Below are 19,720 nucleotides of genomic sequence, written 5' to 3'. Positions count from 1 at the left end.
AGCGGGGGGACCCGGATCTTGTCACGCTGCCACCACCAGGGAGGGAGCACCGAACAAGAAACTACTTCCTCGGCGACCTCCTGGCCACCGTCGCAGCTCTGGCCGCCGTTCTCAAGCAGGAGGACAAAAACAGGACACCCAAGCCACGTCCCAGAACCTTCACCACTGCCGCTTCCCGCACACGGGAAACCGGAGAGGCGCGAGCCGCGCTAGAGCCCGCCATTTCACCGAACGCGCGGGACATAAATCCTGCCATAACGGACCTCCCGCCAAAAGCGCTGTCTCAAGACCGCGCTTTGAAGAAAAGGCTTCCTTTCGTCCAGGAGTTTACAGCTGCGGGTGTCATGCCAGCCACGGAGGACGACGACCTGTCTTCGCTCAAAGTCGCACGGTGCCTCGAAGCACACTTCAACATATACCATGAGGGAGTAGAGAAACAGGAAATAAAGAAACAAAAATTGGCTCAACTGAGATCCCAAATGTGACACAAACACGTGGTGAATCACCCACATTAATTGAGAATGAGCTGCCAGTGAAAGCACTACCCACTGAATTACTGCAAAATGACAGCCCCCTTGGAGAATATTTGCAGGCTGCTAGTGGCAAGGCAAGCCCGAAGGATAGCAATGATTGGGAAACTTTAAATACATCGGGTATCATTTCAGATAACGTGGCAGAGAACGCAAGCATCACTCCAGTAATTGACACACCTATTGAGCGTAAAAAAATAACTGCATTGATGTGTGATCCAACATTGGATGATGACAAACAGCAGGGAGTGGGAGTAAAATCTGATCGCCAGAGGGATGCAAAACACAAAATAAATTAACTCACACAACACATACACAGAACATGATGAGCATGAGTTCAAAGGAAAACATAACTCACACAATACGCACAGAAAACATGATGAGCGTGAGTTGAAACACAAAAACATTCCCCAACACACACACAGCACCGTGAGGATGGGAGCTGTTGTATATGCCCGGTATTGAAAATTGAATAAAAATAATAAAAATTGAATGAAATTGGAAAAATGCATAATTATCTGCAAATATGTTAATCGATGTAATTATGTGCATAAATTATGCAAATTAGAGAGATGATCGTATTTATTTATGCGAATGTGTGCGATTATTCTAGATTTAAAGCTTTCGTGACTGCAAGGATCCATACTCTTTGGTTCTATTCGGTAAAGTCACGTAGGTAAAAAATAAAACAACAAAAATCATGACGTTTCGGCCACAACACTAGCGGCCTTCATCAGGTGAAGGGACCAGACTGTCTCGAAGACTGTGTTGGAGTGAAACAGAGCCAAGCTCAGACCGCGGACCAAGGTTCTTTGCAAACCCACGGGTTTTTATCAGAGATTTGTTCACGAGGCAATTCAGATCTACAAACACAGACACAATTTCAACCGAGAAGATGGTTTCAAATTAAGCAACCTTTGGAAAGATGTTCTAAATCGAACCAAACATTAAACAAATTTTCAATGGTACAGTATATTTTTCAAGTAGTGGTACCCCAAACTTTCGCAGCTCTTAAAAATTCCCTTTTCACACCATCAATAGGTAAACTCCCCCTCCCCCCCGCGCCAACCGGCATGTTCACCCGCATGTACACCACCTCTACACCGTTCATCATGCTAAGTCGGCCAATCAAATGCTAATTTTTATGCTAATTCTTTTGTCAAGGCACCTTGTTTCCTCGGACACAGCTTAAAGGTCGCGGTCTGAGCGTGGCTGTGTTTCACTCCAGCGCTGTCCTCGAGACAGCCTGATCCCTTCACCTGATGAAGGCCGCTTGTGTTGTGGCCGAAACGTCATGATTTTTGTTGTTTTATTATTTTTTACCTACGTGACTTTACCGAATAGAACCAAAGAGTGTGTGCGATTATGCTGATGAAAGCCGTTATGATAATTAGGCCCTGCCTCGCTGACGAGGGTAGTATCAATCGGGATCATACAATGAATTGTATGAAGTTATGCAGGTGTGCTGTAAGTATGTTAGATTAAGCTCGGCTTCGTTGTCTAGGTTCCTATTATCAATCGGTATAATACAATTATTCTTGCTTCAACATTTCCTGATTATGTCTTAGTGTCTTTATATCATGTCTCCAAATTCAAATCTCATCACAGGATACAGTTCTTATAATTAAGATTATTATGCATGACCTTAGGAAGGTACCACACAAACACTTCTGGGTTAAGCAATTTTAATTTCTAAACAAATACATAACACTCTAATATGCGAACTCTTATGCTTGGAATTTTCAACACAGTACTCCTGGAGATGTTCTCCTCATCGATCAATACACTTAACCCTCAATGATCACGTTGTTAAACTGGGTAACAGAATAATTGATTAATTCCTTAGAGTAACGCGAGCATATACGGTGATAGGAAAAAGTCCTTAAAATTCATACAACGATATTCATACGAAGGGCAATAAAGAAACATTTCCCGAAGGCAAAGGTATACGGCAATGAATTCATTGGGAAGATTATGTAATTACGAAATGTCTTGGAACAATGGTGTGCCTGCTTCAGCAATGGCTGAGGCTTCAATTAGTTTGCGGGCAAGATTCTGTGATCAAAAGAACGATTTCAACACAATATTCTCCCTGTGAGTGTAGATTCGTAACATAGGTTTACAAACGTTTAGTTTCATCAATGAATTCATTGGTAATAGTTATGCAATTAAAAAGAAAGAGAAGAAGAAGACAAAATACGACTAAAATACGTCTAAATGACTGTATCCATGTAACTCAATGGGCCGCAATGTTTTTGTTATCAGATAATAATTGACAAACTTATCATGAGTCTTCTTGTATGTGTTAATGTGTGAGTGTTGTTGATCTTCTTGCGTTAAGAAAACGCCGAGGTTGGGCATCCCTTGTATCAAATATGTGTTTGTCCCCTGCGGAGCAGTGAGGGTGTGAGGGTGGGCGTGTCTTACAACGGTGGGCGTGTCTTACAACGGTGGGCGTGTCTTACAATGGCTTCGTTGCTTTTTCTTGCTCGGGGCGTCGGTTTAGCTGCCCGTCCGCAGGCAGATACAGGCTCTTTCCACTGCTGGAGAAGCTGCGTCGACACATTGCTTGTCCTTGAAGATGCTCGATCACGCTTGCCGCTGGTCCGCTGGCAGCAGCAGGCTCCTTCCACTGCTGGAGGAGTTGCGCCACACGCGCCCTCTTCTTGAAGATGCTCGATCGCGCTCGCCGCTGGTCCGCTGACAGCAGCAGGCTCCTTCCACTGCCGGAGGAGCTGCATTGCACGCGCTCCCTCCTGCCCCGTGCTCTTTGTCGATACCCGATTGTGCGTGCAGTTCGTTCGCTGGTGGCAGACACCCTTGCTCGTTATTCTGTTGCTCGGCTGTAGCTGCTGGTGGGAGCTGGCACTCAGGATAGAATGACTTTGAGCGATACTTCTTCTATCAGCTCTAAACTCGTGTTCGGTGACACATCGCTACTCTGCAAGTCTCCCCATTCCTGGTTGATTGCAGAGTCTCACCCCGGAGCCTGCCGCTCGCTGCCCTCTTCTGTCACTCGCCGAGCTATCCCTTGCTGAGCTGTCCCTTGTCGAGCTCCCTTGTCGAGCTCAAAATTGTGTGTCGTGTTGCTGTTTATATCTGAAAAATCTCCCCTCTACGCGTCTCTTGCGAGAGACAAAAACAGATGCCTACTCCATCATGCTCTCCCCCCGTGGCCGCGCCTGATTGCCCCCCCTCCCCTCTTCTCTTGGTGACACCAGGCGGCTAATTTACATCAAATTGATGTTTGTTTGCACTTGCAATCCCTCTCTTCGTGGGGTCTGCTAAGGGAGGGGACGCACCTTTCATACGTATTTATGGCTACCATGTGTTTGTGTCAAATTGTTGGAAGACAAAGGTGGCCTGGGAGACTTTTATTTCATGGAATACATATTATTTGGTCTTGTGTGTTTGACCCATTTTCTTGTACTTCTAATGAGTTACCCCAGGTCTAATCTCTTGTGATTCTTATTTGGTGTATGTTTAACCAAGATTTGTAATGTCATTAGATGTTACCTCCGGTATTTCAAGGGTTTTATTAACTTTTGCTCCCTGTCTGCATCCAGGGATCCGTGCTTTATATTCCGGAGGTCAGAGATATCCTGAGGCTGGAGATATAACCAAGCCCTCACTTTCTTGACTGCCAGAATTCATATTCCTTGGTTTTCTTGATGAAGTTACATAGATATAAATATACAATAAGAAACAATATATGAGTTGAATACGGGTGAAATAAAATAAGTAATAATAAAGCCACTAATATAGACTGCAGTCTATCATGTCGACTTATTCTTATAGCCAAGCTTCAACTTTTTCCGTACAAAAAATATATATATCAGTTATAATGTCCGTTTGCCCTGTGCTCTATGTCTGTGCCTGTGATTCTGGATATTTGTTTGTGAACTGTCCAAAGCGCCAAGCAGGTCATGGCATGCATTCCTTTGGCAATCTGGAGATTTTTCAAATGGTTGTTAACCTCCCTTTGCCCCAGAGTTGATTATTTAATGGCCTTTTACGACCTCCAGATGCTTGGTGCTTGTGGGAGGTAGCGGGTTTGAGGGTGTTTATTTATTTTATTGATTATTATAATTTAAAAAATGGCAGAATTATTTTTAATATTAATTTTTGGAAAAAGGCCTATATATACAACATTCCGCCCTTTTAAAAATGATCGGTGGTCAAATGGCCACGGGTTATTTTTTAACAAAATAAATGCCTTTTTACATCATGAACCATCGACTGTCCTCAAGTGCGCGTCTACATGTCACAAATTTAGCATGGTTACATTTGAAATAATAAAAGAGAAAAAATATTAAGGCAACATGTTATATCGGTTCTTATCAATTATTGTTACTGTGATTTTTGTTTTAGTTCCTGGGAAACGCTAGGCAGCGGTTTCGAGCACGGTTGTGCATTGTCTTACTTATGTTACCGCTTTACCACATGTTTACCATGTTATGGGTAACCTCACTGCCACTTTTGGTCAACAATGCATCATTATCGATTATTATTATTATAAAAAATGGCAGAATTATTTGTAATATTATTTTTTGGAAAAAGGCCTATATATACAACAGAGCTGCATGTCAAGCAGGCCAATTGGAAAAGTCGCCCATTGTCTCGCGGATTTTCACGATTGTACTATGGATGGGGCAGAGAAACGTGGTACAGGGACACGCCTTGAGGAAAGCAGGCATTGGTCTTTGGATACGAAAAATATGCACTGACACGTTGATGATGGATGTAGATTGGCGTGCTGAAATGGAGGAATGAAAGATTCATGACAGATCGGGAATTGTGTTGAAGCCCAGCACACTCAAAAGCACAAAGGGGGACCCAACGGGACACAAAATCAAATCGACTCGCCGAGTGGACAAATGCGCATATTGCTCCGGGGGTGGCAACTGACAGTCGAGTACAGAAAACTGTGGTGTGCGCTGATTCTAGTTATGTGCAACACAATTTCACGCCACGTGGAAAGAGAGTGACATAAGAAAATACTAAAACGAACCAGTAAACCGTAGGCAATTGATCAGAGCCATAAAAACGATGATCCAGGAGAATGATGTGATGATGTTGTCGGAAAAGGTAATGAGTTATTCTTAAGTGCCTGGCCATCAGTATATTGGTAATGATCAGGAAAGGCCATAAAAAACAGAAAGTTTGAAAGAGATTACGTGGAAATTAGCATGTCAAATTAGATCCACAGAGGAGGGAAAGAAGGATCCCAAGATCGACACTCAGTAACCATGAACGTTCCGATACCAAGTCCCGTTACACTGGTCACAGTACCAATAGGAACGTTTCTACACATAGGGGATAAGGTATTATATAATTTGGACAAGGGCCTACATCAAGCGGATGTAGAAACAGTAAACATATTCAGAGGTCACAAGTAATATTAGCCATCAGTAATTCGGAACTGAACATAACGGACCTCACCTGGGCATCCGAAGATTCCGGACACCAACAAAACAAAGAAATGGGACTTGGAATCACTGGAGCAACAGGAATGATCATATTATCGATGGCCATCCTAACACTTGCGTACCACATGTCCATGATGAATGCAGAACTAAAAAAGATGGTCGCAGGCACAGGCCACATACCATTCCAGCCCAAGAACAAAGGAGGAATTAATGTCTGACAAACACCCCTCAGGAACTACAAACGAATAACCAAAATGACAGCATCCTCTGTGATGTCTTGACAATTGCATTGCTCAATTCAAATGTAACTAGGCTAAGTTCGTGATAAGTACGCATGCGTTGTAAGAAAAATAGCAGTCCCGAAATTTAATTAGGATCATTGTTGGTTCATAATGGAAAAGGCATTTTGTTTTGGTTTAAAAATAACCAGTGGTCATAAAAAAACTGACACCAGTTAAAAGGGTAAAACCTATTACTATATCTCGTTACTGGCAAAGGAGGTCTCATAATGTAAATGCTCACCCCGAGCCCTCAATACTCTGATAGTGCGCTGTTTTTGAGTTGTACGCCTTTTTGCATCATCTGGTCGAACACCAGTGGAGACTAGGCTCTAAAAAAGCCGTCTCGGGTGTGGACCAATCAAATTCAAGGACAGTGCATATTCTTATCAGAGTTGTCTCTTTTGTTTGCATTTTAACTGCTTGTGTTGTGGTTATTGCAAACATGATGCCTTGAATAAAGGTGTCAGTTTTTGTGCCAGTTAAAACGGTAAAACCTATTACTATATCTTGTTACTGGCAAAGGTCTCATAATGTAAACCAGTGGCCACTCGACCACTAATAATTTTAAAAAGTGGGGACTGTTGGATATATGCCTTTTCCAAAAATGTATATTAAGAGTGATTCTGTCTATTTTTTTATAATTTTGATCGGGATTTAGCGCTGTGGCACAAACACGCAGTGAATCCCCCCCACCCCCGCTACCTCGCCCACACAAAAGACATCTGGAGGTTAATTACTCATAAGCCGGCTTGGGAAGTCATAAAAGGTCATGAAAAAAACGGGAAACCCAATGCAGGGCTCATGAGATTCTCTGGGAAATCCCAAGATGACTTCAAGGGAAGGCTTCCATAAAGGAAACAACACGGGAAATCCATTCAAGGGTGGTTAATCATTACGCACTGACTGGGGTTTAACATTTCAACAGTAGAATTCCAAGTATAGCTACATTCAACCTCGGGATATAAAAAAAATAACTTGAGAATAAAAAGCGCAGATCCCTGGTAATACCAACGGGCAACAAAGGTGAATAGGACCCTCGGGATATCCTTGGGAACAATGATGGTATGCTACAAATCTTGGTTAAGCATAAACCAAATAATAATTATAAGAATATTAGACCTAAGGTCATTCAGAAGAGATACAATGCGAAATGTCAATCACGCACTACCAAGATAATATGCATTCCAGGGGATCAGAGCCTCGCAAACTGCCTGTCTTCTAGGAGCTAACATAGCACGTGATAGCAGGAAATTGTTATGCGAGGGAGGCGTCTCCCCCTAATATATCAATACCATGCAAGAGTTCCAAACCGCGACGTGAGTGCTGCGAACGCTGCTCCAAACCTACTTTGAGTCGCTTGCATAGTCAAGGACAGCGAAAAGTGGTACTGCACCAAGCTAAAAGGGGTGTAAAGGCATTTTTTTAACTTTCAACTCGTGATGAGAGGACGGAGACACTCTGCTCAAAACGTGAACGGAAAACATGGCGATAGTAAGCACACCCGTGCACAATTTGGAGAGACTGCAAGCCAAGGCTTGTACTCGCAGCATTACAATACAAAACGTGGGGAAGAGTGTTGTGAACCAGACTATCCCCGATGGCGAGGTCGCTGTAAACAGCCTCCAAATACGATCATAGTGTGACGATCATTCCGATTGTGCTCTGATCAAAGTCAACCCCTTCGAGGGAAAACTTGGAGCAACCACTATTCGTGAGAGTGCCCAGGAAATTGCCAACCCACAGGCGAAAGATAGATGAGGGTCGGATCAGAGACTGACACGGGACGATATAGCTTGATCTGTAGCGTGTCCACTGAACAGTGTACGAGTCGTACAGACAACTCCCAGATAACTCTCGTGGAGAGGGGGGGAAACGGCAGGTGCTGTCTCCAAGCCGTTCCACAGTCTGCAAGGATCAACAGTGTCTGGTGCTAAGGGGGGTGACGCGCTGCAGCCCAGCGGAAGAGCTGCGAGCGCTATCTGGCGATGGGACCATCGCGCATATCGACGCAGATGGTGCCGGACCAATCATCCCGGCCAGCACGGTACCGCCGCAAGCGTGGGCAGCGTGCTGACTCAGCAACCACCCCAGCAGTGGAGAGAGACTGACTGTGCAGCCGAGAGCGCTGTGTGTTTGACACACACACATGCCGACCCAGCCTCCCTGCTGGGGGACCTGAGGTATTTTCGGTACATGTCTAGTGACTGTACTTGTCACTGTGTGGTGCCGTAAACTTGCGAAGCCACGGCCGGTAATGTCATTGCGAACAGCCCGGGTTGCGGGCTGCAGTACCAACCCTAGCGGTGGTTGGATGAGCGCTGTGGTTAGCGCGGAGGCACCGCGAGTGGCGTGCGGTGCCGGCTCCCAGTGAGGGAGCGAGAGCGAGCGTCAGCCAGCCAGGGTCACTCTGGGGCATGACACTCTGGCTGACCTGTTGTCACGTGACCGGACGATACTGGAGGGAGGCCACCGGTGGACGGGGGAGCGAGGGGCGGTCATGTACACTATTGTTTCAGGACATTTCGTTAATTGTATAATCTTACCAATTAATTAATTGATTTCCACTTTGGCCATTGGGCATGTTTCTTTAGTGCGGTCCGGTATGAATACTAAAATTTTTAAGGACTTTCCCTATCGTTGTGTATAGTCGCGCTACTATGAGGAGTTAGCCTATTGTTTTCTTGGTGACTATGGCCCCAGCTGCCTTGAGATCATTGACAAGATCCTCTCGTGTAGTACTGGGCTGATTCCTCACCGTTCTCCCGATCATTGCAACTCCACGAGGTGAGATCTTGCATGGAGCCCCAGGCCGAGGGAGATTGACAGTTCTTTTGTGTTTCTTCCATTTGCGAATAATCGCACCAACTGTTGTCACCTTCTCACCAAGCTGCTTGGAAATAGTCTTGTAGCCCATTCCAGCCTTGTGTAGGTCTACAATCTTGTCCCTGACATCCTTGGAGAGCTCTTTGGTCTTGGCCATGGTGGAGAGTTTCGAATCTGATTGATTGATTGCTTCTGTGGACAGGTGTCTTTTATACAGTTCTAGATTTAAAGCTTTCGTGACTGCTAGGATCCATACTCTTTGGTTCTATTTGGTAAAGTCACGTAGGTGAAAATAAAATAACAAAAAATCACGACGTTTCGGCCACAACACAAGCGGCCTTCATCAGGTGAAGGGACGAGACTGTCTGGAGGATAGTGCTGGAGTGGAAGAATCCACGCTTAGATCACGACCTTTAAGCTGTGTGAGAAGAAAAAGACCACGCGTTACCAAAGAGTATGGATCCTAGCAGTCAGGAAAGCTTTAAATCTAGAATTGATAACCTTTATGGGGAGGGTTTTCACCTATCTGTTAGAGCTTTTAACAGACAACGGGACAAGAAGTCGCAACTCATCGAGACGCTGACCTTCCTCAAAAGATGCCGCGATCACAAGGCGCGTGGTCTTTTTCTTCTCACACAGCTTAAAGGTCGTGATCTAAGCGTGGCTTATTCCACTCCAGCGCTGTCCTCCAGACAGTCTCGTCCCTTCACCTGATGAAGGCCGCTTGTGTTGTGGCCGAAACGTCGTGATTTTTTGTTATTTTATTTTCACCTACGTGACTTTACCCAATAGAACCAAAGAGTATTTTATACAGGTAACAAGCTGAGATTAGGAGCACTCCCTTTAAGAGTGTGCTCCTAATCTCAGCTCGTTACCTGTATAAAAGACACCTGGGAGCCAGAAATCTTTATGTTTGAGAGGGGGTCAAATACTTATTTCCCTCATTAAAATGCAAATCAATTTATAACATTTTTGACATGCGTTTCTCTGGATTTTTTATTGTTATTCTGTCTCTCACTGTTCAAATAAACCTACCATTAAAATTAAACTGATCATTTCTTTGTCAGTGGGCAAACGTACAAAATCAGCAGGCGATCAAATACTTTTTTCCTTCACTGTATCAAATAACCAAAACAGGACGATAACAATGTGAAGCTAATATAAACTGGCATCTTGCCCATCATCGCATTTTTTATATTTGACATCGAATCGTATCGATATTATATTGCCGAAACTGTTATATCAGACGCATACATATTCAATGAGTTTCTCAGAAAATGGATGGGTTGCTGAAACAAGTCCATGCAAAAGTAAATGATATCCATCATTTCCTCATTGGAATGTTACCACTCGCAGTGAATATTGCATCTTCGATCGCAAATATTTGAATAAATTACAGTTAAGGAATTCACGCAGAAATGCACAGTTAAGGAATTCACGCATTCCTTAACTGTGCATTTCTGCTTTTTTATTGCTAATTAAGAACTCAGAATACAAAAAAGATTCCAAAGAGGGGTTAAAACAGCAAATAGCATGACCTAAATCCAGAGCAACACTCCCTCAAAATTTGGGACCGACCGGGGGCATCTGGGCTCACTGCCCTCCTGCGGTAGGGGTAATGGTCGGGAGCAGGATATTTATGGGGGGGGGGGGGAAGGAGATGGAAGGATGTGGAAAATGGAGAACAATGTAACTAAACAGAACCAGAAATAAAATAACATACACATGAAGCCCAAGTTTTGTTATTCTTGTTTTCTCCCAGGAGCAGCAATTCTCGTGTATTAACAGAGGCTGTGTAGTATACAGAGTCCATCCCTTCTCCCTGACCCCCATTATTCTGGCTATTAATTCCTTGTACTGAACTCCCTTCCTTCCCCTTTAGTATGTGGCTAAGATTGGCCATTCTTGGCACGGCGAGGAGAGTTCTATGACAGAGTCCCTGGGAGGAGGATTAATCATCTTTCCAATTGACCAGGATGGTTTTCTTTGCCACAATGTAGAAGGTCTGGAGCAGAGCGTGCTGGTGCTTTGACGCTCCCTTTAGTTTAAGGTCCACAGAGTTGAGTTCACTGAACGGCTCAACTCTGTGCCACATATTCGCTTAAAGTAGTCCACAATGTTGTAATAGATATGTCTGCATCGTGCCCTGTGGACATCTAGGGCAGTCTGGGGAAAAGTTGGAGAATTTGGCTCTACTGTCAGTAGTCATGTCGGTCCCATGTATGAATTTGAACTGTACGAGTTTCAGCAGCAGTGACCTGGGGGGTGAAGAATGTCTCATTAAATAAGCCTTTCCCAAATCTTTTTAGTTTTGGGTCTTACCCGGTCCCCCAGCCAATCCAGGATGGGATGGGCAGAATGATCCAGATTATTTTCCGGGGCTTTGGAAATGGCATCCCCGATCTGTAGGCATCTGAAGAAATGTGACTGTGGCATGTCATGGTGTGCCCTTCGAATGACTCAATATCCCTCCCTTGGTTATGAGGTCATCTATCCTTTCCTGGCCAGTCCCTTTCCAGCTAGACGAGTTGATCCCCGAACCTCCCATTTTCAATGAGGGGTTACCCCACAGCGGGGATTGCCTATGTATAGAGGTGGGAAATGCAATTCGTCTATCCCTGCATATCCCCAATGTGCAAGTGACCGTCTATAAAGGGTTAATCCCCCGGGTTCTATCTTTAGTGGGAGATAAGGTGAACCCAGCTAGTGACAACAGGCTCACAGAAACTACCCCCCATGATTTCGTTGCCCCTTGCTTTAACTGGTTGATCCAGTGCTTAATGTTCCAAAGGGTGATTGCTTTGTGGTACTTAAAGAAGTCCGATAGGGCAAGGTGCCTTCTTTCCTAGGTAGGGTTAGGGATTGGTAACCTATTCACGCTAATTTGTGGTTCCATATGAAGGAGGCGATGTGGGAGTGGACAATGGCGGAGCCAGGATTTTCAGGTAGGGGGGGCAACCCCTCCAGCAATGAAAAATTATAGGAGTTGTTAGTAAGGACTTGTCCCTTGCTTTTTATTTGACGCGTGTGCGGCGATAGCGCAGCCATCGATCGTGAGTCGAATTCGAACCGTGTGTGATCGGCATCGCGCTCGCTCAAGGTGTTTGCCTTCAGGGAAGTCGTGTACTGGATACGCAACTGCGCACAATTCTGAGTCACTTATAACTGCTTTGCCGTTACTTATTGTCAATTATGGACTCAAGACTATTGTTTTATTATCTCATAGAGTCCATGGACGTAATAACATGCTACACAGTGGCAGTGGGGGTCGCAAAATACCGATTTATTACTAATAAACCACAATGATCCGATCGAAATTAGGGATTTTTATCGGATCATTTGGGGGGCACGAAGGAGACCCCCCCCCCCCCCCCCCCACTGGCTCCGCCAGTGGGAGTGGATTGTCTTTTTTTATGTTTTCATTGTGACACAACGCGAGCCCGGTACAATGACGCCGATCGCCATTGGAAGGGAACAAATTCCGCGAGCAGAAACTCGAATTGGGCGTGGTAGGATCGTACGTAGAGGGGGGGGGGTCGGACTCACTGTCTCAGGCAAGCGGGGACCACGCATAGGGACATGAGGATTTGTATGGAGAGAGAGAAGGAGGACAGGGAAAGGTAACTCACACTCAGGGAAGACCATGGGCCCGAAGGAGGTGGGGGGGTGGGGGTGTCTTGAATAGGGGCTTTTGGATGCAGGTTGGAACCATTTGTAGATGGTATAGGAGCGTGGGCAAGACCATCATCTTTACAAGGTGGGCCCTGTTAGGGAGGGATCAATGCTGCTTTGAACCATTTGTATTCCGAACCACAATTTTCGTCACTGTGCATATCCTCTGGAGTCTAAACATTAACATAAATATACTGTACAGATAACACCGTGGCAAGCTATTTACGATGATAGTGACTTTTTCAGTTTGGGAAGAAATTTAAACATCTTAATCTAAAAGTCAGTGTATCTTGCTGTTGGCATCTCTGAGCTAGTGATGGAAATTCCACATTCGTATGGTCGGGACCAGTTTATCCAAAGGAATTGCTCTTCACTTCACACCAGCAAGGATCTGCATTTATTCACTCGGTGATATCTCAAAAGCACCTTGAAATATATGATCATCAACGAATGCAACATCACACAGATAAAGAATATATGATCAAAAACGAATGCAACATCACACAGATAAAGAAAGAGGAAATAGGTCATAACGACGATGTTGTCAAACAACAACAATACTTTATGGCGTTACAGACAAAATATAAATTCTGTACACAAAGTTGAGCGCAAATGGCCATCAGTCATTTTCAGATATAAGCAACTGTGCAAGGTGAATGTATATGAAAATAGGTTTTCCCCTTTTTTTTGGCAACAAAACAGATGTTAAGATGTTAAAACCCCAAACTGAAACATTTTACAAGGAATCATGTCTCCATTAACTGGCAAAGGTCTCATGATGAATGTATATGTTGGGTCAACCCAAAGCAGTTCAGAGGGCTTCACGATGATACAGATGGCTCGCCAAGTGGTCAGAATTTATAGCACTGAGATGGCACTGCTGAGATTTGGGGTTTAAAATCAGGCAGCCCCCAATTTAATTCGTCTCCATTCCAGCTCTGAGAGTCGAATATTAGTAACATTTTTTTATGCAACTATTATAAATCTCATTGGAAAAATGTATGGAAAAGTGCTGGGCTCTACCAAGTGGACCAGAAATCACTTGAAGGGATCTCAGAAGTAGCTCTCTGATACCTACTTCTGTGATTCATTCTCTAACTCGAGGCAGTTGCACTGCTCTGAGATTGGAATGGACACTGTCTCATGACGACGTGACACTGAAATCGAAATTGGAATAACATGTGGCGGAAGGAAAAAACACTCAACTCGAATTAAACATTAAGTTGTAATTCTCCTTTCCCAATGTTATTGAATTACACATAGGAACCATCACCCCTTATTGCAGGCACAGATGCCACTGAGGATTATCTTCCAATGGCAGAGATGAGATGTCATGTAAGGCGCTTTGAAGTTATAAGGGATTTAAGCATCCTATAAATGAAAATACTATTTTTTGTAAAAAAAAAGAAAATATGCATACATGCAAATGTACATAATTCGTGCGCCACGGAGGCGAGATGTTATCTCCCTCGCCTGGTATGCAGGAGGTCGTGAGTCCGATCCCGACCGTGACACCTGCATATTTGGAGGTTGCATGTTCTCTCCGTGGTCGTGTGGATTTTCCTCCGTGTTCTACGGTTTTTCTCTCCACATTTAGAAACATGTATTTAGATAATTTCGCTGCTATACATTTCCACATGATAGTCCACTTCGTTGAGCTTTCATTCATGGCCAGGGAGTGTCTGAAAGAGGTAATAGCTCAGTGGGCTTTATTTGGTGAAATAAAAGTTTTAGTTTGTTTATATAAAAGCAACAAATGTGAGCTAAACAATGTGAAGCCGATTTTCCCCAGTGACGGTCCCACACAAACTCTTCAACCCCGCAGAGGCTACGTCAGTAGAATCAAGCGGCTAACTTCACTCCAGAAATTCTCAGCAGGCCAACACATCACAAACATAAACAGTACCGCCACTTTCTCACTCCCACAGTGCAGCCAATGTTGCCACCTCGAAGGCTCAAATAGAACATTCTCTGCAAATGATGAGAACCCCCATCACAATGGAAACGTGCGTTGCAGGCTGGAAACAATTATATTTATCAACACAATAGATTTTGTTGTATATCATTTGTTGTCCTTCCCCCGCACGTCCGACTCGCACGGTTGGCTACGTATGGTGCAAAAGAAGTCCAACGTACATACACACAGATGTGTGCCGCACGTAAACTGGAAGGCACGACTCCCATAAAGCCCTATACGCATGCCATGTGATGGCCATATTGCACGGTGTAAACACGTGGTGGTCATGTCAAGCTATATATGAACTATAAAACCACCAAGATTAACCAATATATTTAAAACTTGAAGACACAGGAAAAAGGAAAGAGATAAAACAAGACAAGAGTGTTGTGTTTTTTTGCAATGGGTGCTCTGGTTACACGCACACTTATCATGTATGTGCGTTGAACTTCTTTGGCACTATACGAGCCAACCATACTAATCGGAAGTGCGAGTGAAGGGCAATAAACTAAACACAAAAACAGTTCTAAAGAAATTAGTTTACAATCGAGATTTTAAAGTATAACTGTGGGAGAAAGGGCGTTCCAGACGGCTGCAGAAGCGCATCAGAAAGTGCGCGATACGGTGATCGTCTTTGTTCGATAGCTAGCCAAAAGCCACTCGTGCAGGGATGACCGCGCCAGTCAACACTTGTGCTCCTGAAATCAGAGTGGGTTCTGAGGACGAGCACACAGCTCTCCAAAGCGCAAACGCTGGAGCATTCCCCAGCTCCTCGCTCGCGCCTCCAATTTGCACGATTGAACTTCGGTCGCACCGTACGTAGCCAACACACATAAGTACTCCAGCCAAGAGTTTCCTCCCAGGAGGCAACAATACAGACATGAATTCTACCAGCGCCAGTCTTGCAAGATCAGCAAGAGCGATCCTCCCACCCCGCACCTAGCACCTGCTGAGAGTCACCCTTACCAATAAACAGATGTAGTCAAAATGTTAATAGAACACGTGGCTGTCCCAGACCCAGAGGCCATTACACCAGAAGAACTTCCCAGCTCTGCACGCCAACCATAACCCTCAGAATGACAGCTGCAAGTAGGGGGAGTGGGGCGCAGTAGCACTCTGCACCGAACCATCAGACCAAATACAACCCATACAGCACCAGCATCTTTCAGCTAAAGGCCGAGGTAAACAATGAGGAGCTCAGCCCTGATTTCAATGATAGGGAATTGATCTGCCAAATTTTTTATGGGAATATAATTACAAACCAAGGGAGACTCAACTGAGAATGCACGCGAACCAAGGTTTAGTCGGCAACTGCAGCCTGGATGACAAAAACTCAGGACGAGGTGTATGAAGATGTAAGAGGGGAAAGATAAGCAGGGGGCAAGTCCATGCACAACTTTGAAATCACGAAGTCTGATCTTCAACTTGATTCAAGGGTCGATGGGAAGTCAGTGAAGAGAATATAAATGGAACGGTCGGGATTATGGTTGCGAGTAAGCATAGTTGCAGCAGGATACGGATTTCAAGTTCAGTGCGCTAACGATTATACCACGTTAACATAGTTCCAGCAGAAAGGTCTTTATTTTATCACCAGAAAACCTAATTACAACAGCAAAACAGCGTATCGCAAGTCCTTGAACTGCATTTGGTCCATACAACTACATAGCCCGAGTTACGTGCAATAAACACGGCAACATTTTCCAATAAGCTACTTGCTATTATTCCCATAATGGCCACAGCAACAACTGTACATTACTAATGAAGACAACCAGCCTCATCACTACCCTTCACGCAGTTATAGCTATCATAGCACCTATTGCATATCACGCTCAGTGGTGCTCATCTGAACGATATTAGCCATTAGCGTTTTACCCATGGCACGTACTATTCAATTGTGATTATCCTATTTTTATAGTACCATCTTAAACAAGATACTTTAATATGAACCCATCGTTAATGATTTTGACCATTTTAAAACATTTACTTAAAAAAACTCAATAATTTATCACCAAAAACTCATTAAAATTAAAACTGATCGGAATGCGCACATTCTTCATACCAGGCCACCTATTAATGCTATTAAAAGCACACGACCGTGCCACAGATATTAATAATCCAGTACACATGTATAATGTACGACTCCGGAGACAATAACTGTAGAGGCATCTTCTTTATTATTTCTCATAACTCTTACACTTGCTAGCACGTCACACAACACCGACTGCCTAGCAACGACGGTGCTGACCGACTAGATAGCTGGCTAACTATATAGCAGTGGTGACGTCGAGTGATGACAAAAGACGGCAGCGACCACGGCGACGATGACAGCAACAATGACGAGACGACCCGACTCCCACGGACAGCCCCAAGCTCCCTCTCTTGCCCCCTTTTATTCTTCCAGTGAAGCCCGGCCCCACCCACACCACCCTTCTGGAACCACCCAGCTTATTCTTTGGTTCTTTCGGTAAAGTCACGTTGTTAGAGAAATAATTTAAAAAGTTAATAAAAATAAAATAAAAAACACTAATGTATACTGTAGCCTGGTTCTTAAATCGGAGCGTACTGGCAATCTATACATTGGCGGAGCCAGTGAGGGGAGGTGGGGTGGCAATTTCGATCGGATCATTGGGGTTCATTAGTAATAAATCGGAATTTTGCGACCCCCACTGCCACTGTGTAGCATATTATTACGTGCCATGGACTCTATGAGATGATAGGACAATAGTGTGAGTCCATAATTGGCAATAAGTAACGGCAAAGCAGTTATAAGCGACTCGCAGAATTGTGCGCAGTTGCGTATACAGTACACGACTTCCCTGAAGGAATTCCTTCAGCGAGCACGATGCCGATCACACATGGTTCAAATTCGATTTCAATCGATGGCAATGCCATCGCCACACACGCGTCGAATAAAAAGCAATGGACAAGTCCTTAACAACTCCGATCCTTTTTCATTGCTGGAGGGGTTGCCCCCCCCCCCCAAACCCTACCTGAAAATCCTGGCTCCGCCATTGAATCTATACTGTAGACTGTAGCCTGGTTATTAAGTTCGGTGAGTGTACTGGCAGTCTATAATGTAGACTGTAGCCTGGTTCTTAACCTCAGTGAGCATACTGGCAGTCTCTAATGTAGATTGTAGCCTGGTTCTGATGAAGTGATACCGTTTCTTTTTATTTGAGGCGTAAAAGGCTGACAGTCAATTTCTTTATGGGAAGGAGGTATAAAAGGTTGGCATGCTACCTTTCTTGGATGTTCCAATCAAAAAGAGACCAGATGGCTCCGAGCCATTCTGTCTACAGGAAAGTAACCCATACCAACGCCTACCTAAAACCTGATTCCCACCACCACCCATCCCAGAAGAATTCCCTCATCAAAACGCTGCACCATAGAGCTCACTGTATCTCCGACCATGAACACATAATCAGTGAACTCAAAACACGCACACCAAGCTCTCAAGGCGAATGGATATTCTGACTACACAATCTGCAAAGCCACATCTCCCCAACCGTGAGGAGGGAGCCATCTGAGGATCAAATCAAAACGATCACCCTGCCATACATAGTAGGGCTAACCAAAATCATGAACACAAGATCCAGGTCCGATTTAACACTACATAAAGTTCGTGATCTGTGAAGGACAAGATTCCTGACATACAATATTCCGGTGTCTACAAACTAAGCTCTATCTGCAGCAGCAGTTACATTGGGGAAACTAAGCGACATGTCTCGGACCGTGTTCATGAGCACAAGGCAGATTTGAAACACGGTAGAACCAAATCATTTTAATGCCGCTGGCTCACACGAAATTGATTTCTCTAAGACAAATGGTATTTTGCAAGCCTACTGGCAATCACCAAAGATTAGTTCATGAAGCCATCCATATATTCTCTTCTAGATTTGAAGCTTTCGTGACTGCAAGGATCCATACTCTTTGGTTATAGACTGCCAGTACACTCACGGAAGTTAAGTCAAAATTTAACCATCTCGCTGGTTCTGGGAGCTACAAAATGGATCCTTTCCAAGACCCTTGGCCCAGTTATACTCCCTTCCATGACCCTTTCTCCACATCTTCCCTTTGGGTGGGTACACATGTACATCCCGATTCCAAACCATTATTGTACCATGTCATACCATGACCATCAATCGGCGAGGAGAAATACGCCCTCGCCACACACACACCTGGGATTTGTCCCGAGATAATTTCCCCCCAAATTTGATTTGTCCCCTAGGCAGCCTAGCACGCAAACTCAGCCAAGACATGAGTTTGGGCCCCAGACCCTGTAATAACATGATTGAATGTCATCCGGACTCTTCTGGAAATCCAATGGAAATATAATTTAATATATATTGTATGCTGTGGAATGAACAGGTAAAGCCGTTTTTTATTTTTATCAAAGTCTTGATTTTGGGGAAAGAGCCCCATAGCTTTAACAGCTTAATGCGAGCTATGAAAGCTTTGGTGTTTGCCTTGTCCTCACTTTATGGCGGCCTTTGGCCTAGCATTGGCGAGACAACGCCATAACGGAGGCTCTCTCTGGTGTCATACAAAAACACATTCCTGCGGAGGGAGCTGGTAGGGTTGCTCGGTCAATGGCCAGGGTCAACGGCGGCACCACGTGGTGTATTCCGCAAATATGCCCGACTGAGGGCCGGCACAAGCCGGCGTGAAGGGTGGGGACCTGGGATGGTGGAGAGAAAAAAAAAGCTGTTGCTAAAAAAAATTGAGTACAATACCCACGAATTGGCGGCTTATAATGTAGAGATTGAGAGCAGCCACGTACTCCAAACGCATGTTGTTGATTCTCCACGTGGAGGAAAAAATGTCGTGAAGATGGCCAGACGTGGTTGGTGGCCACCCACCCCCTCGTGTGTGCCGTGGCCACCTTCCCCACCCAGCCCCTCCCCACCTCCCATTTTTGGATGCACGACGGACAGACACAATCATCCCCTATGGGCTGGTGGAACCAGGAGGTTCCTACCAGTATGAAAATACTTGCTAGCACCGTACTGACAATTTCACTGCGGACTG

Source organism: Petromyzon marinus, chromosome 50 (assembly GCF_048934315.1).
Source record: "Petromyzon marinus isolate PM22_M1 ecotype Great Lakes invasive population chromosome 50, UKy_Petmar_22M1.pri1.0, whole genome shotgun sequence".
Lineage (NCBI taxonomy): Eukaryota > Metazoa > Chordata > Hyperoartia > Petromyzontiformes > Petromyzontidae > Petromyzon > Petromyzon marinus.
Note: the sequence above shows the minus strand (reverse complement) of the source record.